The 23,039-nt window shown below is 37.8% G+C and overlaps 1 protein-coding gene and 1 long non-coding RNA gene across 3 annotated transcripts in view; both read left to right on the forward strand.

Moving 5' to 3' along the window:
- PTPRN2 (protein tyrosine phosphatase, receptor type N2) overlaps window positions 1-23,039 on the forward strand; it is a 648,310-nt gene that overhangs the window by 468,639 nt on the left and 156,632 nt on the right. The gene's annotated exons all lie outside the window — the stretch shown is intronic.
- On the forward strand, window positions 5,148-18,923 carry LOC113949597. Of its 2 annotated transcripts, XR_003528476.1 has the most exons (4): window positions 5,148-5,180; window positions 5,567-5,635; window positions 17,064-17,327; window positions 18,846-18,923. It is a non-coding gene; the product is annotated as an uncharacterized LOC113949597 (long non-coding RNA). The 2 variants fall into 2 exon arrangements; XR_003528475.1 differs by lacking the exon at window positions 5,567-5,635 and having other exon boundaries at window positions 5,154-5,238.

Consider the following 23,039-nt stretch of genomic DNA (forward strand, 5'->3'; position numbering starts at 1 on the left):
AGGGGCTTGGAGACCCTCCTCGTTTGTAATGAAAAGAGATCCAGCTACAGCTGCTGCATGGAGGAAGGGAGACTACTGCTCTAGAGAGACTGCTACTCTGAGAGTGGAAAGGATCTTTCCTTTTCCCTTCTGGACTTTTATTGAAGGGAAAAGAGATTGATCCATTGTAAGTACTGATTTATTATAGGAGAGATAGTTAAGATTGTATATAATGTATTATAATATTTATTTGTACAGTGTTTGTAATATAATTCCCTTTCCCCCCATATTGAGTCTCATGTTTGTGTCTGGAAAACCCATCTCACACTGCTCTGAGTTATGGGAGGGGGGCTTGGACTCGAGAATTGGATTTTGGGGCTCTCAAACTACAACAATACTCAGCAGTGTAAGGCCTGCAGTCACCAAGTCTGGGTAGCGCTTGCAAAGGCTGACCCTCATTGTATGGTCCACCTAATCCAGCCTTTTTGAGATTATGTAACTTCAGACCCATAGCTCTGTGGAAGTTTCTGGGACTGAAAATTGCTAATCCTGCGTGACATGCTGTTCTTTGTGAAGTCCTAATCCAGTGCTTCTTGTAGGATGACCATAATGGAGCAGTGTTGGGGGAGGAAGAGGACTGCATAGTGAAGGCTCTGTTTTACTGAATGAAGAATCCTTATCTTACAGAATTCATCTATTTCCCTAAGTCAGAGACCAGCAAAATGTTTCTCCGATTTTTTTTTATCAGGCATCAGTTGGTGTTTAAATGATTATAAGCATGTTATGAAAATTGATCTGTGCTCAACTTGCTTTATAGTTGGAACTAAATCAGTATTGATTTTATATTTTTGTATTAAATTATATATCATGGTTTTAAAGTGCCAAATGCATGAATAAATAGAAACCAATTTTAAAGCAGTTTGTTATATGTGTTCTTCCAGAAGGTGGCAGCTAGGGAGCTCATATTCTTACATATTACATTCAGACTACTACAGTGTGAACCTTTGGTGTAGGGAAATAAGATTATGGCAGAGCAGAAAGGGAAAACTACTCCTCTACACAGCACCATTCATATCACTAGGTTTGAACTGGGAGTTGCATCAGAATGTTCTCCTGAACACTTTTAATGATATGAACGTCTTTTTCTGAAAGAAAAAAAGCCAAAAGAATTTTAAAGATATCTGTCTTTTTCTATTTATTTTATATATATATATATATATATATAAAAAATAAAGAAAGCAAAAAACCTGTGCAGAGGGAAGAGATGGGGAGCTAAAACAGAGTAGAGCCGGGTAGGTCTAGGTGGCCAAAATTCAAAGTGGATGCTGATGTGGCTGTTAGGTTTGGGTTGAAAGGCTCCAGTGTAAGGCTACAGCACTTTTGTCACAGAGCAGAAAGATGCCTGGTGATCAAAAATTATGAGAACAAACTGGGAAATAAACATGGGGAGAGAGGAAGACTGTGATGGTGGTAGATGCAAACTCCTGCAGAATTTTTTAGAATGAGACGTTTTCTTGGACTGACTCTTGAAACTATAGGAAAGTTTGTTTGAAGTGATGACATGACATGCGTCAGAAAGTGGGTGGCAGCTCCCAAAAGCTGAAAAGCTGGAGCTTACTGAGGTCAGAAAGAATTTTGCAGCTGTTGAGACTGCAGGCAACTTGGTGACTGTATAGTGGGGTGGTCTGGTTGTTCCTTCTTCTGTGCATTATTTTGAGTCAGCCATGAAACACTTGCAGCTTGACCAGGGTGACTGTTTTTTCCTGAAGCAACACCTGATCACATTTTCTTGAGAATGCCATTCAAAAAATTGAAAATGCAATTTTTCATTTTTTATTTGGGGGGAGGTGGGGGTAGGGCAGGGAGAATTTAGAATAAGGGGGCTTTTTAAATTAAAAATAAAACCAAAAAATTTTTATTTCTAAGAGAGTGAGCTATGTATTTAGCAATTTAGATTAAACTTTCTCTCTGAGATCAGTTTCTTGAACCCTTAAAAGTATGAACAATTGAAAGTGTATCCATTTCAGAAATAATTATGAAAAGTCCAGCAGAATGGTCTGTGATTTGCATCAAAAAGAGAAAAATACATTTCACTAGCCATTTCCTGACTCCGACAACTGGAAATATGAAATACCAAGTTTTGACAGAAAATTTATCATTAAATAAAAATGTTCAGCATTTTCGTGCACTGAAAATCAAAAAATAACCTTGCTTACAATGAGCAGTTTACGTGTCACTGGAATATTAGAGTAAATTTTGAGAGCAGTTTTTACAAATAAAACTTTATTAGAAGACCTCCTAAATCAGCAGCAGTAGTTTCAAATTCTGGTTGCATTTGTGCTGCCTCTTTATTAAGAACAATTATAATTAAGAGTTTCTGTGGGAGACTCTCCATTTTAGCTTTAAACCTTCACAGGAATCTCCAGAAGAGCACAACTGATCTCAGTTCTATGAAATTTAATTGGCTTTAACACGGTTCCTGCTAATAAAATAGAAAAGTAATGTATCAGTAGGTGTCCTCCCTTGTTACTCTCTCGTGTTACAGCAATTCCACATTGGACTGTGAGAGCAATTTGATTCACAAGTAAATCAGGAACAGTTTCTTAAAAGGTGGTTTGTGAGGCGCAGCACTGCTGCAGAAAGTAGCTTTGATTAGTGAGTAGTTGACATTCTTCTCTGGAAAACCTCGTGTTAGAGGGAGCATTTTACAGTAGTTCAGGCAGAGAAATTAAAAGGCTATTGATCTCTTGTTCGTTAACGATCTTATTACACTTTTGCTAGACTGGCTGCCTAATACCCTGTCAAAATTCACACTCGAATGCCTGTCGTACGGCTGCACACTTTCCAGCATCAGCCCTGTAGGATAATATGACATTTTTTTACTTTGTCTCTTAAACTGTTGTGCAATCTTATCCTGTGATATTTACACTCATCTAGAAGCAGTTGCATATCAGCACTTAGTGAGAGACTCCCTAGACACACTTAAGTCCTACAAATGTTAAGGTCCTACTCTTACAATAAATATTCTAACACTCATACAGTATTAATAATACAAATTCATAATATTTATAATACATCCCAGGGGAGAGAAAGGGAGGTTTACTTGAGTGTATTGCACATCATATAAAAAGTTTGATATGGGTTTGGAAACAGCTGCTTTTTTTCCTAGCTTGTGGCAGCTGATGGATGCTGCTGCTGTTGGAGAAAGTGTTGTCTGACATCAGGTAATATATGTGCTGCCAAAGAGCTACAGCATCCCTTGGGATACAGGGAGCCTCATGGCACAGTCGTTTGGTGTGATCCAATACGAGTGCAAGTCATTAACACTGCAAGAATAGCAGCTGTAGGAAAGCCAGTACACCCAGTGCCAAAGCTGATGATGATTTTGCTTCTGAAAGTTCATTGGCAGAAAGCAGCTGGTGAGTCACACCTGTTGGAAAACACTGTGTCATTCTTATTTCCCCAAGGAAGATAAATTGCACTTCGATCAATGACAAATCAGAAACATCAGTCACTTTTGAGAGGAAAATCTTTGTGACCAGATGTCATATATTTATTCTGAGTTCTATTAGATGAGCCCAAACCTCAGCTCTGCTGCCTTTCTATTTTAAAAATAGTAAAGATGCAGTACCCAGTGAAAAATCTCACCAAGCAATTAAGATTAGGGTTTATGGGAAAGATCCTAAATGGAGTTAGGGATTCAATCCTTTGAAAATCCTGCCCTAAGATTACATGAGGTTTCAGCTTCCAGAGGATGATATGACCATTAGCATTCAGAGCATCTTCTGGGTGACCCAGGAGAAGACAGTGGTCTGCATAAGCACAAGTACAGTACAAATTCATATGTTTTACCATTTTTAAATACCTCTCCTTTTCAGTTTGTAGGAAGGATTCATGTTCAGGATATCAATATTCATTCTGGCTTTCTCTAACTTTTGACTAAAAAATCTAATTAAAATTGCTTTATTAGATTCAAAGAGTAATTTAAAATAAAAGTGTTCTGCTAACTACACTCAAGTTGGTTGCATGCTAGGTCTTGTCCTTGACGCAGACCATAACTTAAGGATGGCTTATTAAGTCCACTGGCAGCTAGTTTTAGCTGGTTTAGCTTTTTTTTCTGTTAAGCACCTCATCTTCCTCCCAATCCCCCCATTATGCACTACTGGGTGCTTTCCAAACTAACAGGGCCCAGGTTAGGATTTTATTTGGTCATGGTTAGGATGCAGCTGCTGAGGGACTTTGTCAAAAAGCTATTTTAAAATCCACCAAAACATAATATGTGATATGCAATTATTTGAAAAAATTGTGTACTATAGAAAACACAGCAAAAGCAGATGTAGCTCCTGTGATATTGGTGAAATGGTAACTTAAAAGATATTGCTGAGTATAAGCATCACAGGTAAGAACTAAACCAATGTCTTCATAAGGTCTTGTGATTGTGTTCATGTTAGTTGCTCCCATGCAGTGCATCACAGAAGTGCAATAGCTCAGTCTTCTGTATTAAAATTGTATTTGCATTTTGGTAAGAATTAAACATCTATAAATGTATTTATATATAACTTGATGATGTGTAACTATTTGTCAATAATGAGCAGCTTACTCTGAAGCAGAGTAGATCAATTTAGCTGTTACTGTTCAGGGGATCTAGATTTCTTTGGGAGCCACAATTTTCCCGAAATACCAGTGAATGTGCAGCTTCCAACTGAACTGATTGAATCTGAGCAGAGGGACTAAGATTGTCTGAGTTTGGAGCAAAGATTCTGCAAATTTCTCTTTGCCTAGCCTCCTAAAAGAGCATAAACATGTATTTATAAATACTTATAAAATGTGTATTAATCTTTTTAAAGGGGATAAAGCACATAAATGTGGTCTTTTTCTGTTTTGTGAAGGGGCGAGGGCTGATTCACTTGCATATTTCATTTTTTAAAGAGACTTTGGACATGGAGAAGGAAAGGGGGAAAATATTTTCCACTCATGAAGAGGAGGATGTTGATGCTGCTTTTGCTGTATTTACTGTGTTGAAGATTGGGAAAAGCTCCATTTCTGCTGTGTTTGAAGGACAGGTTTCAGAGAAAATAGATGAGCATTCTTTTTATCCAGGCCATTATGACACAGTGGTCCATGACTGGGGAGGCTGGGAACCTCACATGAAAATCCACTGCCCAAACCCCAGAAACAGGAGTGCAGCAGATGCTACTCCTGTAAGCAGAACCTTGGCTGTTCTTTTTCACTGTGCTGATGGGAGATGGAAAAATAAAGGTGATGAGAACAGTAAAAATCAAAATCCAAACTGAACTGTAGAAAGGTGATATTTGTAGCACCTACCGTATTCATATGCATGTGTGCCACCACAGGTCACCAAATAGTTATTTAAACAGAGAGTTGAAAAGGAAAAACCTGTAACTGGCTTTTATCACAGTGATGGTCCTGGAAATGCCTTCATATCTCTTTAGATTTGTCACTGGAAAAGTCTTCTTGCTCTCATTTTGTGCTAGTCTTGGGGCTCAGCTCTTAATGCAGCCCTATAAAAACACAAACCTGTAATACATGCCTGATTTCAGCTGCAAAAAGGCTTTTGTTCCTACAGTGGCCTCCCTTTGCTGAAAATCTGCTCTGCGTGAGCTTTCTCAGTGTGTAATTACTTGAGGATCTATAGGTAAGACTTTTCAGTACTTAAATAACTGGTATATGAAAACTCCATGGTGAGGCCTTTCATAAATCAGAGGAGGCTTTGGTGCAATTGATTTGATGATGTAGTTCACTCTGGGGGCTGTGAATGGTAGAGTCTAATGAAGAATATTGAAAAGGTTACAGAACTTTCTCTTGCTCTGTGTGTTTTTTGTTTTGAGGCTGATGCTTGAATGGTAGAAACAGTCAAGTTATTAAACCCCACATCTTTCAATTCTATTTACAACACATATATCTTCATTTCAAAACACACATTTGTCCATGTTTTTTCTTTTGGTAGTGCAAAAGTTATTGTTTCTGGCTAACCGTTATAGATTTCTGTTTCTCAAACTAACTAATGTTTTTTCTCATGCACTTACTGCAAAAAAAGTATGCAAAAATTCAATGTAGACCGGTGCTGTTATAAATGTGTTCATGAAAGAACATACTACATATATATTTGGGCCGGTGTTTCCACAAAATATCAGTGAATCCTTTCTGTGAAGGACAGCAAAGCTTTTCACCAGTGCACATGGTTCTTTTTTTCCTGTGTGTCTTTCTGGAATTACATGTCTGGATTTCAGTAAAATATATAGTGATGTTAACTTGGATTTCTTAATTTAGCCGAAAAGACTCATGTTTCTTTCAATACTTCCTTTGTTGATTTTGTGTTTGTTTGGGTTTTTTTCAAGATAGCAGAAAAGACTAAGGCTGTCTTATTCTGCTTTGGCTGAAAAAATCTTTAGATAGTGGTGTTAAGATTATGGTACAAAGGCAAATACCATTGCACTCACACTGCTTTTACAGAGCAATCACGTTGTACCAGAAATAATAATCTCTTGGTAAGCTAATTTCAAAATGATGATAATGACATTGATCTCCGTTCTAAAGCGCTTTGAGATTTACTGATGAATGTCTTGATGCAAGAAATAGATATAAATTACCATCAAAGGCATTCATGTATAGAAATTCCAAAGAAAATTATCAGAAAATTTAGGTTCCAAAGTTTAATATTGCTGTTGAGATTCTCTCTTCTGCCATTACCATCAGTAAAGAGTGAAAATGAATTTGAAAATATGCAAGGCCAGCAAAGTAACCCTATGTGTGAGCCCCCCCTGCTGCCTCTGGCTGCCATTACCTGGCAAGCCTCTTCCCAAGATCACTCCAGAGCTTGCTTAGGAGCTTCAAGAAGCAAAGGGGACATAGTGGCTGGGATAAGGATCAAATTCATTCAAGAGAGAGGTCAAATTGGGAAGGGATACTTTTTTCCTCCAACCATAACTCTGAAATATGTTTTTAAAAAATGAAACTTTTGACAGACTTTATTGAAGCTAATAATATTGTTTTCTTTCAAAGGTGTAACTATTATTTTCAGAATTTCATCAAATTAAAAAAATATTCAAAATATATAGGACCCTTCGTATTTTTGCAACCTTGACAGAAGATTTTAATTTCATTGTTATTTTATGAAAAATAACCTCTTCTCTGCTAAAACTTTTAAATGCTGTGTTTCTGATAAGAAAGATTTGGAAACTCAAGTGTGAGGATTTATACTCTGCAGCCTTGCAGCTTCTTTGTTCATTTTCACCTACTCAGCAGGAGAGGAAAGTGGAGTGAGTGCTACAGCAGGAACTGTAGCACATTATGCTTTTTGTGCAGAAGTATCAATATCTAGGCAAGGCAGTGAAGGACTCAGTCGCCTGGGAGTTATCCAAGAAAACAGACTACACCAAAAGTTGTGGTCCTTCAAGTAGGAGGTAGGGTTGCTCAGGAAAATTATCTTTCAGATTACATTTAAAATTTAGCATCTATGGCTAGAAATGAGACCATGACAGACGTTGCAGGTCTTGGATGTGCTGTTTTATAACTGGTACCAGTATGAGCCACAGTGCGAGAGTAAATGCTCTGTTTTGGTAATTCTGCAGAATTACTGTTTGTTTGTATTTTGACTTTCCTTGTTCAATTCCCAATACGTGATGGAAAAAAAAAAAGTAATTTCTCATTTTGATGAAGACATAAAGGAGATTGGAAGGAATCCCATCTATAAGTACATCTGTGTGTCTCTCTGCTCTCGTATCTAACAGATATCTATCTGGTATCTCTGGAAAGCCAATGGAAGGAGAAAAATACAGAGCTAGGTTGCCCACTACTGCAACTAATGAGCTGCAGTGTTAACAATGGAGAGATAATGATGGCAGATTTGGGGAGGAAAATGAAACCGGGAAGACTGCAGGTACTCAAGTAAAGAAAGCTGCTTAATGCCAGCACCTGAAGGTGCCGCCTTTTCTGTGAAACTTATTCTGAACTGCTGTGTCAGTCCCTGAAGGCTGGAGATTTTACATGGAACTTAGGGACTTTGGGTCTCACTGAGAGTGCTGTGGGAGAACAAGGTAAAGCTTTTTTAGAGATTACCTTTAAAATACTAAAAAAAAATTTCACATAAGGTTACATTCTTGGAGGGACTATATAGAGATTAAAGGCAAAACATATGCTGTTAAACTGAAAGTGATTACTTTGTACCTAAAATAGCCCTGGAAATGTTGGGTTAAATATGAAGTAGACTTCATATTTTCTTCCTAAGAATTGTGTGCATGTGCTCTAAATTGTTAAAGAGTTACTCTCTATCAGTCCAGAAGCTGCTAAACTTCACCAGTGTATGAAGGTGTGGAATGTTTGCATAGCCTCCAAAATGAAAAAGAAGTTACAAGTTTTATCTGAAAATCAATGATAATATTGTCAAGAGTTTTGGGGGCTTTGGCTTGGACTAAGCTGTTGTTTATAAGTAGTCAAAAGAAGGAAATTATTGCCGTTGCTTGGCAAAATCTGGCATTCCTGTTTAACTTGAGAATCCCTTCATTGCTTAACTAACATTGGTATCAAAAATGATGCCAAGGTTCTACACTCTTCTTCAGATGTATGTGCTGCTAGCTGAAAGCCTAGAAATTCTTATGCTGTGGAACTTGTGGTAATATAGTGTCAAGCTGTCTTACGTAAAACTTTCAGCAAATTGGGAATCCATCACAACTCCTTAAGAAAACTCTTTGAAGGCTACAGTTGACCTTGGATTTATAATTGTCATGTTTTTGACATTTCCTTTCTTATTTAAGGATATATTCTCTTTGCACTGTCTTCATCACAGATACAAGCTGAGATTGATGAGACCCATCCATTAATTCCAACTTTTTTTTCATGACACATGTCTTGAACATCTCCTGTCCTATCTCCAGTCTATGCTTTTCATATCAAGTAATAGTCTGAACTTGTGTAAAAGCATTTGACTTGCAGAGATACAGTGGAAACTTGGTCTTTCCAGTTAATATAGTTTAACCTCTTGATTTTTAAATGTGGTTCCTTTCAGGGGTGCAAAGTTATGATAATTCTATTTTACACACAGGAAGTCATTGGAACTTGGCCTAAATTTAGGGCACTGCCTGACCCCTCTGAGGGGCTGAGCATGCAGTCCTCATTGCCTTGCCAGATTAGGCCTCCAGTACTTTGTGACTTGATTCTCATCCTGTTTTGTGCCTGGTTTATACCATTGACTTTAGCATTGTTATTTCTCCTCTAAACTGGTCTTGGGCATCTACCCTGAAGCCTCAGCTCAGTTATCTCATTAATTAGTGAAACAAGAGTCTTTCCTTTGTTGTACCTGCTGAAGGATGTGCTGTAGTGTGTGTCCATAAGGAAGGTCTGGTTACTCCAGAACTGGAAAGAACACAAACAAGGGACACAATGCAATGACCAAAAAGAAAATAATATAACAGTTAAAAAGGCAGGGTATCTTCCTTAATTTAGCCAATTCTGAAATAAAAAAAATACTTTATTGACATCCTCACTTTAATCACACTGCAGAATCTGAAGGACATTTCTGGGATAGGTTTAGCAAAGGATTCCTGTTACGGTTGCTCTGGTTTATTTAATCTGCCATTTTTGCTTTCTGACCTGTCAATAAATACTTTGTTGTAAAAGCTGATGGGAAGTGACCGCTGTGCTATTAGTGAGGTGGACATTCTAATAGTGGCACAACCTGCTAGACTGCTGGGCAAATAAAATGCTGGTTTTAGGAACCTTTCTCTTGGGTGAAATAAGGAAATCTTGGCTGACCTGAGCACAAAGAAGGTGAGTATAGGGAAATTGCTTTTATGTCACCTTAGTTCACCTGTTTGTTATTTTTCTGCAAAGAGTTAAACAAAGCCTTTAGAGGAGAAAAAGAGGAAATGGAAGAAGGAAATCAAGTGCAGTGGAATGGCATGAGACTGAGGGAGCTGCCAGAAGTGGCCAACCCTTAGTGAAAGGGACCCTGAGAGCATGTTACAGCTTTGCATCCTGCAGACAGAAAATTGCATGGAGGTTTAGGCAAGGAGAAACATACATAGACACCTGCATTGTATTTGCCCCCTTGATGAGTAACTACTGCTCTGTTCTGATAAGTGCGGTGGTGCTTTTTTCATTCATAAAAGAAGTTTTTAAAATGCTAGCTAGAGTGGTAATCCACACTGACACAACGTGGAGAGCTGACAGCTGCCGCTCTGACACCAGACTAGCCACTGGCTGTGGAAACCCAGCTGGTTAAGTGAGGACATGTAAGTTCAGATGACCACTTAAGTTATATTTAATTTTGAGAAATCTCGCAAGAATTTGTTTTGGTTTTTTTTTAGAGAAGATGGATATTGTCTTCCCTTTGCCTCCATTGCCACCTAAACAAAACAAAAAATGTTTTACTCTGCAAACAAGTGACTTTATAAATGCAATTAATTTTATCTCTTGAAGTACATTTTCTAGATGTTTTGAACAACTTCAGGTAATTTAAAAGCAAGGAAAGGAGATGGGTGTCAATTAAGGGAGAATTAAGAGAAAAGTGTGTATACATTGAGGAGGTAATGCCATAACACTGATTCTGCCACTGGCTATTGGTGCAGAACCCAGACCCCATACCTGTTCAGAACCACAGGCTAAGAGTCAAAAAAGTGTTGTAGGTTTAAGTGTTTGTAAATTGCACCTAAGAGATCTTTTTTTTTCTCCCCCCAATTTGGACTCTTTATCTCGAGGCTGTTGGCTTTGGTGAGCCAGCCAAACTCTGCCTGAGCTGAATGCTGGGTGTTGCATGTGTGCATAAGCACACAGCAAAAGCTTAGTTATTGTCTATATTATCTCTGTGCACTGGGCTGTGATTTTTCATTTCGCAGCTCTGTCACAAATTGGTGTGCTTGAACTGGTGACACAAAGGAAAGGATTTGGACATATATTGGCATGGGTTTCATTAGCCACTGCACTGCCCTGGTCTGAGCTGCTTTTACAGATAAATCCTGTATTCTTACCCCAGAAGTAAGCAACAGAATAATTCTTTAGGGGTGTATTTTGTGTAATCCCCATATGGGAACACTCACATCTTATTTCATTTTACAACAGCAGTTTTGTTCAGCTAAATACTTTCCTTTCCAGAGAGGTGTGAAGGTTGAAAATAGCTTTTCTTTGGTTTTTAACCTGTGCTACATGTCTGTGTCAAGTTATAGAAACACTAAATATGTTTGCAACCCACAAACCCTGCTTTGGTTTAACTACAACTTCACTAGCCAATATGATGCCCTTCAATTTCCATCATTTCAGTAAGAGAGAAGGGCTCCTCATACCTTGTAGGGTTTTTGAGATGGGCCAAGTGAAAGGTCAGTGTCCTGAAAAGAGATTTGCCAACATGGGGCAAGTCAGGGTAGCTGAACCTCCTGATAGACAAAGTACAGAAAAGGCATCATTTGATTATTGTGTTGCTTGCTCGAATCTGAAGTGCTTTGGATGTTCTTCACATTGCATCCCTCAGCTATATTTATTCTCCCTGGCCATTATAATTCTTTTTTAGCACAAAGGCCATATTTACTGTGTTTATGCAGATATTAACACACTTTCAGAGACAGCACAAACTGGGAGCTGTGAGGCTGCGTTTCTGTGGACGTCGCTCTTGGCATCAAAGGCAGCGTGAGCTGTTCCCTCTCTTCTCCTCTTCAACTCCATCTGTTTATTCCATTTAGCTCCAACTGTTCACTCCAGGGGTGGCTCCTCAGTTGTGCCATTGCCACTTCTTGCAGGGCTACAGATGAACTGGCTGACCTCAGCTGAATTAAAACTATGCTCAGTCCCTTTTTTAATTCTTTAACAGCATTAGTTGTAAGTTGAGTTTCTCGATCTAGCTCACTACAAGGTCACACAGACAAACGGATCTGCAGGACTGAGGGACAAAGGCAGAAAGAGTAACCTGTTTTCCCTCCCAGAAATGTGCCCTGAAATGGTGACCTGAAGCACAGTGAGGTGTTAGGACCAATACAGTTATTAAAGTTCTTGTGCCTGAGACTTTTGCTTCCCTTGTTAGGATGATTAGAGATAACTATGGGACAAAACTGTGCACTCTTAACACCTTCTCAGAACTGCAGAGAAGGTGAATGGGCATTTAAGGATGGAGTTTGGTTTATTGTTATGTTTGGCTTTTAAACTGTCTTCTACCCTCCTGTGCAATATATTCTAATTCCTCTTTATTTACATCCAGTAATTTTTGAGATTGCCTTTATCATCTGATTGCTATCCCTTTCCCAGCCATGCAGGAGCAAATTTTGGCTTTCTTTGCTGGCTCACCTTTTAACTTCTCGTTTCCTCTGCTCCTGTCTTTTTCACACTGAATGCTGATGAGGTACTATTTGGTCTGTCTTCAGCAGTCATTTTCTGGGTAATTTCTTTAAGCAGCAAACACTAATTCCTCCCACTCTTTAAAGTGCCATATGGGATCAGATTACCAGATTAAACATGAATCCATTTTTGGACAGCATTTCTGTCCCATGCTAATTCTATTAAAATTATTGACTATCTGGCCAAAAGAACTGCCTTCTAAAGACTTACATGAAGCTATTTTCAGGCTAGAACAAGAAGGGCAAAGGGCCATTTTTAAATGTTGTTTCTTTATCTCAAAGTTTGCACTTATGCAAACATATTGCCAAGTGGATTCCATTTGTTCATGTTAACAGGAACTGCTACAAATGCAAAAATATGTTTTTAGCAGTTATCTTCCTATGAAGCATTTCCAATCCCAGCTGACACATGCAATAATTTTGAAAGATCATGTGGGGGACCTCAGCAAGGGAATGTGGCCCTAGAGATTATGATCATCATTCAGACAGTAAAGTTGTACACATTTTAGGAGCAGACGATAGTTTACAGGCTGTATTTGATAGCCCTGACAGAGGTAGATATTTGTTAAAAGACTTGGGATGAGGAACGTGTTTAAAGGAATAACACTGTTCTCCTGGATGAATATTTCTGATGCATTACTACATAGTGGGTGGACTGGGCTTGATAATCAGGGAGGAGCAACCTGGTAGTAACGGGGTACTTTGTGTTATTCTCTCTTGCCAGTTTTATATTTATTTGCTGAGGCTGTGAGTAATGCATGGCTCAAAGGCATGGTTTCTGTTCTAGAAAGGAGGAATGTGCTATGTTTAGTCTGTGGCTGAAAGGTAACTGCTTGATTTCCATACCCAACCCATTGGCTCTCCTCTCCCCTGCTCAGTAAGTGTTATGGTGCAGTGTATGGGAATTCCTTCACACTGGAGGCTTCTGAGGAACAGGGGACTACTCCATCAGCCAAAAATGGCATAAACAAGATTTAAAATCATTAGCGTGGCTTCTGCCATTATGCTCTCAGCATATATTGTAAACTTGCAGGATTTGATTCATCATTTGCATTGGTGCAAAATTGGCCGTGACTGCCAAAAAACAATTGACTGTTTCTTCACAGCTGTTTTCTAATTACATTAGAATACTGTGGTGTCTAATGCAGCTGCTCAGCCATGGTGTGGACCTGCCTTCTCCCAGAGGGACCTTTCCAGAACAGCAACAATTGCTTTGAGATGAAATCTATAGCAAAGGTGGCTTGTACACAGGTAGCAGTGACACTTCAGTCATGGCCAATTCACTTCTTTCCTGGGAAGCTATCCCACAGGACAGATGACTGCTGAGAAGTCAGAGTTTAGAAGAATAACACTAAAAACATCAAGTCATCTCGCATCATGCTGGCACACAGCCCAGGAGCTTGTAAAAATGCAACTTCATCAAACAAAAAGGACTTACCAGAAAAGGAATGGAACAGAAAGGAAAATACCTTCCAGCTCTAACTTCTGATGTTCCTGTGCTTGGTAAGCCATGTGCAGCTTTTGTTACCCTGTTTCCAGCTGTATGTGGTGGAACTGAAAGAGCTGAAGAGAAAGTGACAGCCTGAGCAGAGGAATTCAGAAGTTTCTGTGCAGGCAGAGACTGAATACACCAAATCTCTTCACCCTGGGGAAAAAAGAGTCTCACGGTGTGCATAACAGTGTGAGCAGCAAAGATGCAAAGGGATGTGCAAAACTATAAATGATCTAGAGGGTACAGAAAGGAGTTGATCATCTCCTGCTACCACAGAATAAGAAGCAGAGGCACTGCAAAATTGCTAGGCAGCAGGAAAATACTTTTTCTTCATCATGTAAAATAAATTGAGATTTTCATTGATACAAGGTAGTTTAGATACCACCACATGTTTAAAAAGGTTTAAGAAAGGATTAGAAAAATTCAAGACAGAAAGATGCAACCAAGTTTGTTAAATGAAGTAGTCTGGATATAACTTCCAGAAAGGAAAACACAAAGTCTTCAACTGACAGAAACTAGAAGTTTATGTTAGGGAAATATCATCTTGCAGCTTTGGGCTAAATGCAGACAGATCAGTAAAAAGATAATTTTTCATCTTTCTTCAGTTCTCTGGATATTTTACATGCTTTATCTTGTGACAATGTACTACTGAGACTCAAGCTTGGAAAACTGTTTTATTATTATTTTCATGCTTCTGTTTTTCTGAGGGAAAGAGGTTCCCATTACACTCTACTTCGGTGTGTGCTCTGCTGGTAAACTTCAAGGAACACAAACTTGTTTTCCCTCTCCCTATCTTTCTGGCTTCTCAGACAACTTTTTTGGATTTTTTTGTCTATCATGTCACACTCCCTTGGTCTCTTTTATGTTGAGCTGAGGATACTTGGAAGAGGACTTGAGGCAGGAACAAGCATATCCTCAGGCAAGAGCTAAAAAGCAGTTAAACTGGCTCAAGTAGCAAACATGAACAGAGTACAACTCTAGAGTTGGTCGTCTGTAAGGGAAAATTTACTTGTTCAGGTACAAGGTGCCTTTGGCCTAAGGCAAAGGAGAAATGAGAAAGGAGAAATGAGAAATGAGACATATCCTTATGGGGTGACCTGGCTTTTTTTTTGTGGTTTTCACAGGCAAAGACAGACTAAAAACATCTTAACCTGTAGATTTTTTTTGTCTGCAGGAAGTGCTTGGCTATATCGAGTTTCTATTTAAGCAGTAAAGAAGTTATCATCTTTTTACGGTTGAAAAGATAATGAGGAGGCAAATTAAGTGTAAACCAACAAGATGGGAATGTCTGAGTCAGAAGATGGTCTAAAACAAGACAGAAGCAGACTGCCTTCACTGCACTGATGAGTTACTTGATGTCCAGATAGGATATTATCTCTTTTAGTACTGAAGAAGATTTAAGAGAAGAGTAGAAGTAAATATTAATACATATTATTTTATACATACAGTATAAAATGTTTATAACACTGCCTGCTACCACCCACTGATGGTTTTTTTAGCATCGCTGAGAAAGAGCAAATATAAAGTAACACATAAATAATACAAAATAATTATTTGATAACACTAAACCTATTTTAAAACAAAAGTTTTAAAACCTTTCTTAAAACTGAATCAAATGAAGATACCAAACAGGGAGCCTAAAGATTGCTTGTGCATATTTTTCTTTTTCTTGTCTGTAAGTAACATATGTAAGAAAAATCAGATGTCTTCTGATTTGAGCAATATGGTTACAAAGTTTAACAACATTTAAAAAAATAATTGTCAGAGCATGATTTAAAGAATTTTAGACATGCTTAATGGTGTGATGGAAAGAGTAACCTGGGTTAGCTTTGCTAAAGGCTTTCATTATCCTCTGGGTTATATTGACAAAGATGACTCATGTATCTTACTAAAAATTATTTGAAATGGAAGGTGGGTGTTTAGTTTTCTTCCTGTCCTACAGAGATTATTGTAGAGGATGACACAGTAGCTGTCATGTGAGAGAACTAAATAGTAGGGGCAGGTAAAATGGCTTAACTTAGCCCATCATCTCAACTGAAGTGGTTAAACAGTTTAGAATTAGGGATGTTTGGGTTCTTTTCTTTCATTTTCCCATTATATATTTTAATACCCTGGAGCCCCTATTCAGATTTGTGCTTCAGTGCTTAATGATGTAAAGAGAGAGGGTTCCTGCTCTTTGTCATTCCCATAGCTCACTGGCTAAACGTGGCCATCTGCTGAATTTGGGGGCTGCAGACTGGCAGACTTGCCAGTGCATATAAGAAGTAGAAGTCTTATTTTTGGGACGACACAAATAAGGAGAGCTGCAGCTACTGGCACCTCGAAACAGGACACTGTGAATATTAAATATTGCCAAAGGGATGACAGGAAAACTACTGGTATCCTTTTAAAAAGCTATTGTTTGGTCCAGAAGGGTTAAAAGGGAAAAGTGGTATGCATAAAGGCTTTGGATAACCCAAAACGGGTTGCATCTGGGCTTGTCTGTGCCACATTTTCTACTCTGCAAAAGTTTTATAGATCCATTCAGAGCTGTTATCACTGATAATGATGATGACCTTGTTTCTGTCTAGCAGTGGAAGGTTCTTTAATGTTTCTCCTTCTCATTGATGAGAAGTGAAGTAAGGTTCTGAGTCAGGAATTTCCCCTGGTGAGGTGGAACTGTGTAACAGACAATTAGATCCTACAAGATCCTAAAAGGACACACATGAATTACATCTAAATTTTCCAGCCAGGACATTTTTCCTACTTGAAATAAGATCTGAACCTGACTGGTAAATTCACACTACGATTCTTGTTTATTTTTCTGTGTAGGAGAACTCCAAACATGAGTAGGGTTATCCAACCTTCTGGAGAAAGTATTCAGTGGAAAGAGCAGATGTGCATGTAACATTCCACCTAACATTTTTCTAAAATTATTTAAACTATCAAGCAAGAGAAAACTGTAGTTCAGATATGTTGGTGGTGTGATGTTGCAAATATATAGTAGATTTTTTTCACTTGTAATTTCATCGGGATAAGGGAAAAGTTACAAGTAGTCTCTGGTATTTAATTATTATTATTATAGTGTATTATTATTATTATTATTGAGGTTTCAAAGACATACCTTATAAGACAGGGAAATAGCCAATCACTTGCCCAGGTATCTCCATGTAGGACACAAAAACTAGGACTCACAGATGACATTGATATGAGAAGGATATATCCAGATGACCGTGACATTTTTAAAAATCTTTGCTTTCTACCCTTTCTTGCAGATCAGCTAGACAGCATCATCTTTTAGAGGAAATTGCAATAACAAGGAAAGCGTCTGGGAGTAGAAGTAGGATGTTGTGAAGATACAGTGGAAGGAATTTGTGAGAAAATATAGTGAGGGCAAAGAGGTTCCTTTCAGCGCAGAGTAGGGAGGATGGGGACCAGTCACAAAGCGGTCAAAGGTCCGCAATAGCATCAAGCACTGACAAAATTTGTTTTGCTGTATTGTGATTTAGAGTCATCTTTCAGCAGTAGAGTTCTGTAAGGTAGGAGGATGGTGGTTCTCTAAATCTGGAAGATTGTTCGGTGAAAATCATTGCTGATGAATTTTCCCTATTATCCTGAACGCAGTTCATAATTTTACAGACAGCATAAGACTTAGTAACAGCACGACCCCTGGGGTCTACTGAATAGTAGCAAGTAAAAGTTGAGACAATATGGAACCACTTTGCATAAAAACAAAATAAGAGTAATTGTAATTTTTAAATCCTGGATTCAAAATGTAGGTTTTAAGTCAGAGAAGCACATATTTACAGAATTCATAGATTAATGAGCTTTAAGTGAATAATGTATTGACCCTATATATGTTCTTGTGCATTTAAGTAACAACTACAATTTCCATTGATGCCCAGACCTGTTATAGAGACATCTTTCATTTTTCTTTGTTGCGTTTGGGTGGTATTACCCATTAAGCTGTTTCTCAGTAACAGTGAATATGTTTATCTTTCAGGGATATATCAATAGATATTTAGATTCCTGTTCACTGCTAAGAGTATTGAAATGTACAAATCAATAGATCAGTCATGGTTGTTTAAAGAGGCTTCTGGTTTGGTGTACATCTGCCTTCACACCCTCAAATGGCATGCCATCAAGGGTACTTGCTTTTAGAAGGTGCTTAGCCCAACATACGAAAATCAGTACCTTTCATAGTATCTTTTAATTATGTTTTTTAATCTTTTTGGGAACACGGAATTATTCTGAAGAGCAATTTTGAAGACTAGGTTGAAAGACTATCATTTGGATATTAAAGCAATTAAAAGGCAAGAATATATTTGCTTTAATTTGCTGTAGTAAGTTTTCTGTTTACCAGTGGAACTGTACGAATACAGAATATTTCCATTTATGCTCATGACTGCTAAAAGTATACATGGCTCTATAGAGCAACTTTGGGTATCAATATTGTATGCCTTTTCACTTTCTGTTAGAGAATGGATAATTTAGGGTCTAACTTGAAAGAGCAGTTGGCTCCAATGATTCTGGTAATTGAAATTCAATGATTCTGGAAATTGAAAATGGGAATTCTGTTTAAATACAAATCTAATCAGGATATCACTGATAGCCCAAGTGAAATTCAGAGAGCTTTAATACTTTGATCTATAAAGGTCTTTTCTAATAGGAAGGGGAATTAGTCTTGGTGGCTAAACAAACCACATTTACTTTCTTTTATTTTCTTTTACCTCAGACGTGTTTATGTTTGAAGATCACTCCAATATTATTCATTTTTTGTTTTCTCTCTTTGTGTTCACTTCAAATGCCCTCTCTTCCAATTCTTCTGTGTGATTCCTCAGATCTCTTCTTTTCCACAGCAGTGACCTGATACTGCTGTCTTACTCCTGTCTTGCAAAAAAACCCTCAGCAGCAACAGTATTTTAGAATAATAGAAGGCAGTTACTTTATTGTAATTTAAAAATTGAGCCAATTCTAACTGTGCATGAAGTGCAGCCTCAGCAGCTCTGGGTCTGGCCTCTTTGATAGATAATTATTTGAACAATTCCTTTTTTGAGGGAGAGTACCAGGATGCCAGATCCGCAGCTAGCCAAAATCGATGACCTCCAAATTCACAATATTCGGAAGGAAATCAGGCGAGTTTTCTTGACAGTCTGTTCTTTGGTTTTCATTGCCTCCATGTGACTAGTATGTCCCTGCATCATATTTCAGAAGCCTTTTCTTATCATTGTATTTCTTTTGTCTCAGGGTCCATCACACCACACTTCACTAAAATACCCGACATTTGTTAATGACATCTCTGACTTGATGCCTCTATCACTTTTGTAACAAAAAGGCCTTGCACTTCTGCTAATAATTCCTATTTATGGCAAGAGAAGGACAATTCAATGGCTGTGGTACTTTCCATTATTCAGAATGACATAAAATTAGGTTTTTTCAGTTCGATTTGCTCTTTGCCCCAAATTTATATAGCCTCAATTTTACCCAAGTCCCTGTGTTTGCTACTTACTCTTGAGCAGCAACTTCTTATCAACCCAGACCTTCTGACGGATATTCAATAAAAGTGGAGAAACTACAAATAAGAGTGCATATTTCCTTGCCTTCTCTGCTGGGGTGCATATATATGAACAGCCCACTGCTATGTTAGACACAATCAGTTTGGTTCAGAATGAGATAATAATAGGGGTGTAAGTGGAAATTCAGTCATTTGATTCTCATCTTATAGTTATGTGTGTGTGTGTGGATATTAATTAATAGTAATAATAATAGTATTAATAATAGTAATAATACTAATAATAAGAAGAAGTAGTAGTAGTAGTAGTAGCAGCAGTAGTAGTAGCAGTGTGCCACCTTCCTCCCTTCTCTTCTGCCTGCTGTACTGATAGAGTTTGGGGAGTTTCTCAGTGAACCAAACCAGAGAATCTGGCCCTAATGTGGAAATGTCAGTTTTATTTACAGGGCTTCAGATCTTTCATGTACCTATGCCACATCAGTTTGATGGCACCAGGTTAAATTCCTGCCAGATAGATCCATTCTAAGTGAGAAGATAAGAGAATTGTAACTCTCTCATACACAATTTGAATTTTGCAGCTTCTTGCTTTATTTTTTTTTTTTAACTTTACACCAAGATTCCTGAGCTCCTCAGCCAGCTAAGGCAGATGAATACTGATGAGGTGTACTGATGGAGATAAGTGATTTTAACCTAGATTTTTTTTTTCCTTTTTTACCACTTGTGCCTCATGGATATGCTGTATTACTGTCATTCCAACAGACTTCTAGTTCAGTTTACCTGAGCTGTTGTGGACAAGGGGTTTTTTTGTGTAAGGTTTATGGCATAGTTTGACTAGTGCTGTTTTAATGTCTGTGTCAATAGGGTCTTAATCACACTGAAATCTCTGGATCTCTTAGATTTACCAGGAGTTCTCCAAGGAAATCAGAATTGCAAAGGCTGGAGAAAGCCCTGGAGGCTTTCCAACTTAATTAGGAGTGAACTCCTTCCCTGTAAATGAAGTGGTTCTTTAAAATGACTTAGAGTCTCCATTGGCATCTTCTGTCAGTGCTATGATGAAGTACAAAATATTATTAGAATGATGTTCCCCTCTTGTGACACTCTCTTTCTCTCGTATATCTTGTAGAAATAGCCATATTTTGTGATTACCTGGAGCATTATTTTCCTTGTACTGAGACAGAGTCAAAAAAAAAAAAAAAGATTAAATAGTTTTAAAACCACTGCAAAATATTAGATCTCTGTAGCATTGCAGTCTGGACTTTTCTATTTTTAAATACAGCATTGTGCATGTGGAACAATCATTGACGAAAAAGTTCTTTAATTAATGGATGAGATAAAATGATTTATAATAGACTGAATCCTATAAAGGGTCACTGTCTTGCTATACTACACATTTAAATGATAGTACTGTAAAAAAAAAAAAATTGCACATCCTAATATTTATTGTTTTATTAAACACCTTTTTCTGCAAAGAAGATGTGATTTTCCACATTAGTCAGGTATTCCTACATGCCACAAAACTGTGAAAAAACTATTTTCCTTCAAGTTAACTGAGCAACACCAAATTTGAAATAATGGTAGATAAGACTGAGACAAGCATATGCACAACACAAGCAGTTCACATTCTTCAAAATTTGCTCTAAAATCCTATATTTATAGATGATTTCTCTATCTTTCTTCCCCCTGTGTCATTTAACAAGCAAAATATTGCCTAACTTTCTATTTGTATATCATAAATCACACACAGTAGCACTGAAATACACTTTTTCTGCTTAATTTGAAATGAGCCAGAGTCTACTTATGGCTCACTAGAGTAAACATGGAATAGCTGTATGAAGGTGGTTGAGTAGCCAGGATTTATACTGATGTTGGGGCTCTTGCTTCTGATAAGTTGCTTTCTGTTTGGGAAATCATTAAAGTGTGAAGGGTTTTGTATGTTAATCAATTCATCACAGTAAAGTTTGGTAAATATTTTAAGTAAGGGTTCTTCTGTGAGGAAGAAAAAGACCAAAGAAAATTTATCTGAAGAAACTTGTAATGCAGCTGATGGATATATGGAAAAGCAGATACAGGGCCTAACTGTTGCTATTTTCCTGTAGTTAATCCAGGTGTTTGACTGGTATGATTGACAGAAATCACTTCTAAAGATTTTTTTTTATATTTTTTTTCATCTATTTCAACAATAGCAGAGAAGCTCAAGAAAAGGGATAACATGGAAGTTGCTGATATCGAGTGATGTTCACTGAAGCCACCAGTCATTTTGCAGGGTAGATTGTTATCCAGTTTTGAAATGAATTCCTGTTAAAATAAAGCCCTTTCTGAATATTCTAGGTTTTCTTTCAGAGTGCCAGTATAGATATTTTCATTTGCTGCATAATTCGGTGATGCACACCTGCAAAAATCAAGAAGGCCTCCATCCAAAATTTGGCCCCAGTGTGCCAGTGTGAATGTTCTGTGGTCGAGCTAGTAATCTGCTAATGAGTTTTTTCTAATTATTGGTTCTTTTCTTGAATCAAGGCTGTCTGAAAAGTAATATTAAACAGAGGTTTAAGTGCAAAATATAAAGGAATCTTCTGGTCGGCTTCTGAAAGAACATGAAATTGTACACGAAGCTCATCGGCTCTTTCAATGCAGTTGTACAGAGAAGGAGAAATTACTTGCTTATTTCAGGACAGGGGTGTTTTAATAAAAAAAGAAGAATGAAACCGGGTGAGTTTAGCCATTATTGCTTTGATTGCTGCTGGCTCATTAGCATTGGCCACGCTCCTTCAGATTAGCAGTAATTAAACTGTGAAATCAGACCGATTGCCTTAAGCTGAGACACCATACCAGGCTGTCAAGAGAAATCACAGGGGATAAATCAAGGGCCCTGTGCATCTCGGATCACCCTTGGCATGGGTGAGAGTGTGAGAAGCGGAATAATGAGGACATTCAGTTTTTTGTATCTGGTGAACTCTCGGCAGACAAGCTTTGGAAGCGTTGTCATGACGATGACAACAGCAAGGATAAACTCTTACTCCCACTAGCTGTGGTTAATGAAGATGATAATGAAAAATTATGCCAACATTACTGCAATTTTTTTTATTCCGACTGGCACTTGTAACCTTACGCCTAATGACACAACACAATAGTGACAGTAATTGTGCATTGATAAATGGGGTAAAGATGCCGAAAAAATGTCTGACTCAAAGATATACAAGTTTAGTTAGCTGAGTAATTTCTTCCAATAAGCATTTTCTTTGTTCTTTGAACTCTCACTAGGTGGTTTTGGACTATGCATGCCAAAAAAACATCTCTAATCACTTTTTATTGTTTACTAAAGAATAGGCCCAGCAATTAAGGCAAAGAGCGCCTGTGTTTTATTTCTTCTAAGCAGAACAAACGCGATCAAGATAAATAACAGTAATAAAACAACAATACTTTTTTACAAATTCTGAATGGGTTTACAAATTCAGTGTTTGTTTAACTGCTGGTTTCTGGGACACCCAGTTTGTCCCACTCCAAGTGTAAAGCTTTGGTGGATAAATCTCCAATTACATTATGTAATTGCTGTCTCAACCCCCCCATTGCCCCTGCCTAAATGCCACCGTTTATTCAGATTGTATTAGCACTCATGTAAGCGTCCTTTTCAACCAGAGCTCCTAAATCCTGGCACAGGGAGAAGGATTTATAAATAGATAGAAAAACAGATAGATAGATAGATAGATAGATAGATAGATAGATAGATAGATAGATAGATAGA

The sequence above is a fragment of the Corapipo altera genome, unplaced genomic scaffold (assembly GCF_003945725.1).
Source record: "Corapipo altera isolate COAL_440 unplaced genomic scaffold, ASM394572v1 47, whole genome shotgun sequence".
NCBI classification, from domain to species: domain Eukaryota; kingdom Metazoa; phylum Chordata; class Aves; order Passeriformes; family Pipridae; genus Corapipo; species Corapipo altera.